Below are 6298 nucleotides of genomic sequence, written 5' to 3'. Positions count from 1 at the left end.
TTCAAAAGATGAGCGTTATACTTCGTATTCTAATTCATTAACACTACGTCTACTAGAGTATAATCATTCACAGCTTCGCAGTTATGTTTTCGATATAGCACGACTTGAAAGATACGTTAGGAATGAAACAGTTCAAGTCACAGTATTACTAACCTCAAGAGGAAGGATGATCACTACACCAAATTCTGGAATTAGTAAGTCGTAACGCATTTCCCGTTACAAATGGTCGCTGCGAAAATTTTGTAACAGGAAGCAGCCGTTACGAATCTTTCAAAATTTGTAACAGATACGAAATTTTTTTAGGCGTGCCAATCACACGCTTGGTCACACATGGGTCGTAACACTTGGAATTGGTGTGTGTGTCATTCACATGCGTGCTATTGTGTTTCCACCCAAGATAGTAATACTTGAGGATATTTCCTCCCATGCCTTCGTGATGAATCAATTTTTCTCATTTTCTTTCCAATTTCTATTTACCCCAAGTTCTATCACTCGACCTCCATCTTTTTCATTCTTCATTCTTTTTCAGATCATGGAAGAAAAACCACCTCTCTTCAAGTTCGTCGCCTTTGTACTACCACCACCATCAGTAGCACCATCAGAAACAACCAAATCCAAATCACTCTACCGCTGTTATCTCCAAATCACTCCACCGATCTGATTTTTTCAGAAGAAATAGAAGAAGAAAAAGCCCTAATTTCTATCAATTTTACATCAAAACCCCTAATATGTTTTCTTCATTTCATGTTTTAAAACTAGGGTTTTGATATTTTCGTAGAATATATGTTTAAATTAGGGTTTTCTTCCTGTTTTGGTTTCGATTTGTAGTTGTTATTGAATGATGTTTTTGGTTTTTCGTGAGAAACGAAAGGTAAATTCTCCTTCAATCCGTCTTCCTGTTTCATTTATTTCTGATTTTTTGGTGATTTTTTTGAGGCTGAAATCAATCGTGTCGATTCTGATTTACAATTTGTTGCTGAGGAGTATTCTTTGCTGGAGAGCTTGCTGACAACGGTTACTCTGGAGTTGAAGTTAGGGTTACTCCTATGAGAAATGAATCATCATCAGAGCTACTAGAACTCAAAATGTTCCTGGTATGAAGTCAATACTCTAGCAACTCTTATCAACTTTTGTTTGTATATTTTGGTATAAATCTGAAATTAAGGATTTGATTTGTGGGTTGGTTGGTTGGATTTTGGACGTGTGCAGGTGAGAAAGGAAGCAAAATTAGAGAATTAACATATGTTGTACGAAGGAGGTTCAAGTTCCCTGAGAATAGCGTTGAGCTTTACGCTGAGAAAGTTAACATAGGTTCAAGTGCTATTAATGCTCAAACTGAATCTCTCAGATACAAGCTTCTTGGTGGGCTTGTTGTTTGTAGGTGTGTATCATATGTTTTTGCAGATGACGTCAATTATCATGTTGATATAAATTTGATTTGTTGCGAGTAAGTGGGTAAATTGGTATTCCTTTAATGTTTTCCAGTTACATCCATTTATATGTTAATATGAATTTGATTTTTTGTGTGAAATAAGTGGGCAGTTGGTATCGTTTTGATTTAAGTCTAATGCTTTGAAAATATGGTTTTCAACCTTACCAGAACAAGTTGTAGAGACACCTCACACTAGAAATATGGACATGTAATGGTGTCATTAATCTACTTTAGACTTGCTGTATTATTAACCAAATATAAGCTGAAGTACATAATTATAACTTTTTATCACACATTAGTATTATCATTGATCATGTTCTACCCAAACCAAGCATAGTTTGTTGCTAAGCCATAAAAAAGCCAATATAAAATCTAGTCACACATTAACTAGTATTATCACTAATCATGTATTACTTAAACCAAGAATGATTTGTTACTAAGCCATAAAAAAACCATCACCCGTAAGTTGCTACAAAATCCATATTTGACGTTAGGCGTACTACGCCTGGCGTGGCATGTCAGCCGAATGTTTTGATTGTTGAGCTGTTGAAAGTTTTTAGTACTAAGGGATCTGTGGTTGGTATATTATTGCAGGCTCAATGCAATGTTTTTCAAGGTGGAGAATGGGAAGTTTCTTTGACTGCTGTTGGTGGTTTAAGGGAACTTCCTGGATTGAGCATCTATGAAAATGTTGCACTGGTACATACTTTATGGGCTTTTCCCCCACAACAATCTTGTTTATCTTCCTCGCAATTATCAATCTCTTTTTCGAAGGATTAGTCCTACAATTGTCACTGAATCGGCTAAGTTTACTACCTATCATGTTTAACTAATACACTATTTATCGGGGAAATCTTATGTTTAGTCTTGCAGACCTATCATGTTTAACTTTTACGCTTATTTTCGTTCTACTCGTTGGGGATTTTCATGTTTAACTTTTATGCTTATTTTCCTTCTACTCGTTGGGCAATCTTATTTTCCTTCTACTCGTTGTATTTATGCAGATCAGAGTCCATTGTGGACTGCGATCATCATGAACTCTTACGGTATATGTTTCTATTTCAATACTTAGTATATTACTTTCTTTCTTTTGTTCAAAGTTGAATTAGCATTGAGATATATTTTATAAGTTGTTAATTATGGGTTTCCTTTTCATTGGAGTCTCAGACCTCATGGGCAATACTCTGTTGTCTTGGCTGAAGACGCCTCAAGATATATGGATTACAGGGGCGAGAGGAATGATGTTGATTCAATAGTTTCTGGGTCTAGACAGATTTATTTGACCTTTCCAGCTGAAAGTACATTTACCAAGGAGGATGTTTCCAACTATTTCAAGTAAAGATGCTAAACTTTTATGCTTATGTAGAGTATCTGAATTTGGATTGTTAGACTTAAAGTTTTATTTGATGTCTGAAGGAGCTTTGGTCAGTTCCGGCATGTGAGTGCAGTTACAGATACAGATATAACTATTGTCTATGTGAGTTTGTCAAGTAGGCATCTCAACTTTCTTTTGTGAATAATATCCTACTGTTTTGACAGTCCAGAACTCAAGAGGGTCCTTACTCAAATCGTCTGTATTACAGAAACATTGATGATGTAGACAAGACGATGGATGAGATTAATGAGCAGGCTGAGAACATGAAGCAGATTCAGGAAGCGTTCCTCAGCAGCTGGACCAGATAAAACCTTGAATGGCCAGTGCTTGATATCACACTGGACAGTGGTGTCACTGAATCACTTACCAATCAAATTCTTGGCATCTGTAAAGCCAAACAATCACATTAGCAATAACTCTTGACAACATATTTGGTAAACTACCATCAAAACCGATGTAACTATATTCATATAATATCAGCTCAAACCAACACTCCATGTCATGGATTCATATCATCGATGAATAAATACAAATAAAACGAAAAAGGTCACCTCATCAAAGTTGGCAGCTGCTCCAATATTTCCACGATTCTCAGCGTCAAGCTACAAAGGTGCTGGAGTCATTGCTGGTCTTAATGTTATGCGTAAGTATATTTTCCGGTGCTTTCTGCTCTTAGTCATTACTGAAGGTTCAAAAATATTGTCAAATGTCGACTTATGTTTCTTTACTTACTCATCTGTGAGATATACACTACTCAGGTGACAAGACTTTACAAAGACAAAGAACATGTTGAGGTTGAGTTCACTGTAACTCTCTTCACTTAGTTTCCAAGGATATGGGCTCTCTCGAATGAACTGAACTTAGGAACTTAGTAGGTTTCTATGACTTCCCTCAGAATTTGAGATGCCTTTAAGAAGGGAAGATAAGCATCTGTAAGTGTTTAAAGATGGAAAGGTTTTTTGCTTTCCTTTTTTATTTTCATTTCTTTATTTATTTCTATCATTCGATTTTGCGAGTATTTATCTAGGAGAGCCTAGGAAGACAAATAAAGTGCTTGCTCTAGTAACCATGTTCCAGATAACATATTTGCATTTGGCAGTGGTGTTCCAACAACGTTCCTCAAGCCAAAGAGCAGCTGGCACATGTATACGGAGGTAATTTTTCCTTCGCTCGAGTTAGATTATCTATATACTCCTGATAAAGATACATTGTCATATTGCATGGTAATTGTGTTATCATTATGTGGCCTATGATTTCGAAGCAAGTGTTGCTTGTCACTTATGTGCATATTTTGGTATCACACTCGTATGATGTTGACTATAATTTGACACATGTATATACTCCTGGTTGCCAACCGTTTGGATTCAGTTGTCTTTGTGTTCTTGTTATTGTCTTATGAATTTGGTTTCTTATTTCTTCTACTTTTTGACTATTTATTTTTTCAGATTTGTGATGGAGGGGGAAGTGAAGTCGCACCATTTGCAGGTACATTAATGTTTCCTACTGTCCAATAAGAAGATACATTTAAATTTCCAACTCTACTTAAGGACCCTTGTTGGTCATTAGCACATTTTATATGGATGACTCTTGAGCTCTACCCAAATCTATCTTTCCTGAGTTTTCTTTTTTTATTTATGCATATTCGCACCTGTGTCTAATTGTCTCAGACCATTACTTAGTTTTCTTAAGTTAATTTGGATCATACTTCTTCAGCTACCTACGTAAATAACTTGTCAATTTTTGTCTTTTCAGATAGAAAAAACAAGAAATTAAAGTGGAGGTCTGAATACAAACAAAAGAAATATATTGTGTAAGTCACTGCTTATACTTCATTTACTTTCATTAGTGGCATTTACACTGGCTTGCATCTCTAGGAATGACATTGGCATCTTTATTTTTGCCTACGGACGAACTGAAAGTTACTTCCAGTCCCATGTTTTCATGGGTTTATTTGAATAGTTCGAATTCATTTTCCTTGTAGATCGGATGTTGGTGGTTGCTTGCCTCGCAGAAGGTGCTCACAACCAGGACCTTGTTCAAGTGCATAACTCACAAGTGTTGCAGATTTGAGAGACAAACAGGACGCAAGAGAAGTCAAAGACTGTTATGTGAGTTCTACGTCTGTTAGTTTACTTGTATAGTTATATGCTATCTATTTAAGTTTCTAAACGGATATTGTATTCTCTCAAACGTAGGAATTATCCCAAGTATTAAAGTGCTTGAATTAATATAAAAGAGTGTGTAGGAATTCTCTTAAAGTTCTAAGTCAATGACTTGTTGAACATGTCATAGAATTTGGTTGGGTGAATGATAAAATAGAACAAGTTTTGTTGATGTTATCATAGAATCTGGTTAGATTGAATGAAAATATTTTCCGGCTGAAAATAAACTGCCGGTCAAAGTTGACCTGGTCAAAATTGGTCGTTATTGACTAATTTTGAACAGGTCAATGTTGACTGGCAGTAATTTTTTTGTTGTTACAAAAAAAAAACGTAATGGCTTTAAGCTGTTTCAACCTGACACGTAGTAACGACTAAAGCATGTTGCTAATATGCCATGTATTAATGGCTGGAATCAGTTACAACACTGCCGTTACGAAAAATTCGTAATGGTTCTCAGCTGATACACGTGTCAGTTTGTAACGGCCATACTATGTTCTAAGGCCGATACAACCCAATATTTGTGACGGCTCCACTGTCGTTGCGAAAAAATTGTAATACCCTCTTTTGAAACAGGTGATGGCCGTTACAACACCGATTCGTAACAGCTTAATTCTGTTTCTAATCCCAAAAATTGGCGTAGTGGATGTCTTCGATGTAGCTTGTTACTTCTTCACAGTCTTCGAGTAATACTTGTATGTCTCGTAATCCAAATCTTTCTAGCCTAACCTATACGAAGTTTTCTCTAATATATAATCAATCGACTCTTTAATTGAGTTTTGATTCACTAAAATATGACAACCAAACTTGACATACCAACGCTTGGTGGGTTCAACCGAGATATGCTCTAACAGTAAGCTTTCTCTTTAACCAAGTTCATCTTATATTCTTGACGAAAGTCAAAATATAATCATGTGAAAATCACCTGGTAACATCTTACATGATTTGTGTGAGACAATAATTCGATGTAGACTCAGAATATTTTGTATTGATCTATTAATCACTTGAAAATTGCTTTGAAGCGAATAGTTTGAGTGAGACATCTATTCCCATCTTCCAAGAATGTTTCAATGATTAGTCTGGAGTTTAGAACGATTAAACAATGATTGGATATAGCACAACATGCGTACGTGTATGCTAACTGTTGCAAGTTATTCAAAGTCTGGGAACCATAGTATGCATACCCGTATGCGTACTGGTTTGATAGTTGAAGTCCGGGAACTTAGTATGCATACCCATATGCGTACCGGCTGAAAAGTTCAAGTCCGGGAATTCCACTGAATTTGGTCACGTACGACAGTATGTGTACCCGTTCGCATACTGGCGAACCCA

General features: G+C 36.1%; 1 long non-coding RNA gene across 4 annotated transcripts; it reads left to right on the top strand.

Moving 5' to 3' along the window:
* Window positions 1-492: 492 nt before the first annotated feature.
* On the top strand, window positions 493-5146 carry LOC113358517. 4 transcript variants are annotated; one of them, XR_003364611.1, is made up of 12 exons: window positions 493-1094; window positions 1210-1381; window positions 2027-2131; window positions 2437-2478; window positions 2600-2767; window positions 2849-2909; window positions 3016-3450; window positions 3566-3739; window positions 3907-3961; window positions 4253-4292; window positions 4560-4617; window positions 4789-5146. It is a non-coding gene; the product is annotated as an uncharacterized LOC113358517 (long non-coding RNA). The 4 variants fall into 4 exon arrangements; XR_003364610.1 differs by having other exon boundaries at window positions 2849-2922; XR_003364613.1 differs by lacking the exon at window positions 2849-2909.
* Window positions 5147-6298: the final 1152 nt, after the last annotated feature.

This window comes from Papaver somniferum, chromosome 3 (genome assembly GCF_003573695.1).
Source record: "Papaver somniferum cultivar HN1 chromosome 3, ASM357369v1, whole genome shotgun sequence".
Classification (NCBI taxonomy): Eukaryota; Viridiplantae; Streptophyta; class Magnoliopsida; order Ranunculales; family Papaveraceae; genus Papaver; species Papaver somniferum.
The sequence above is the reverse complement of the archived record's forward strand: the minus strand, read 5'-3'. Positions and strand labels throughout refer to the sequence as shown.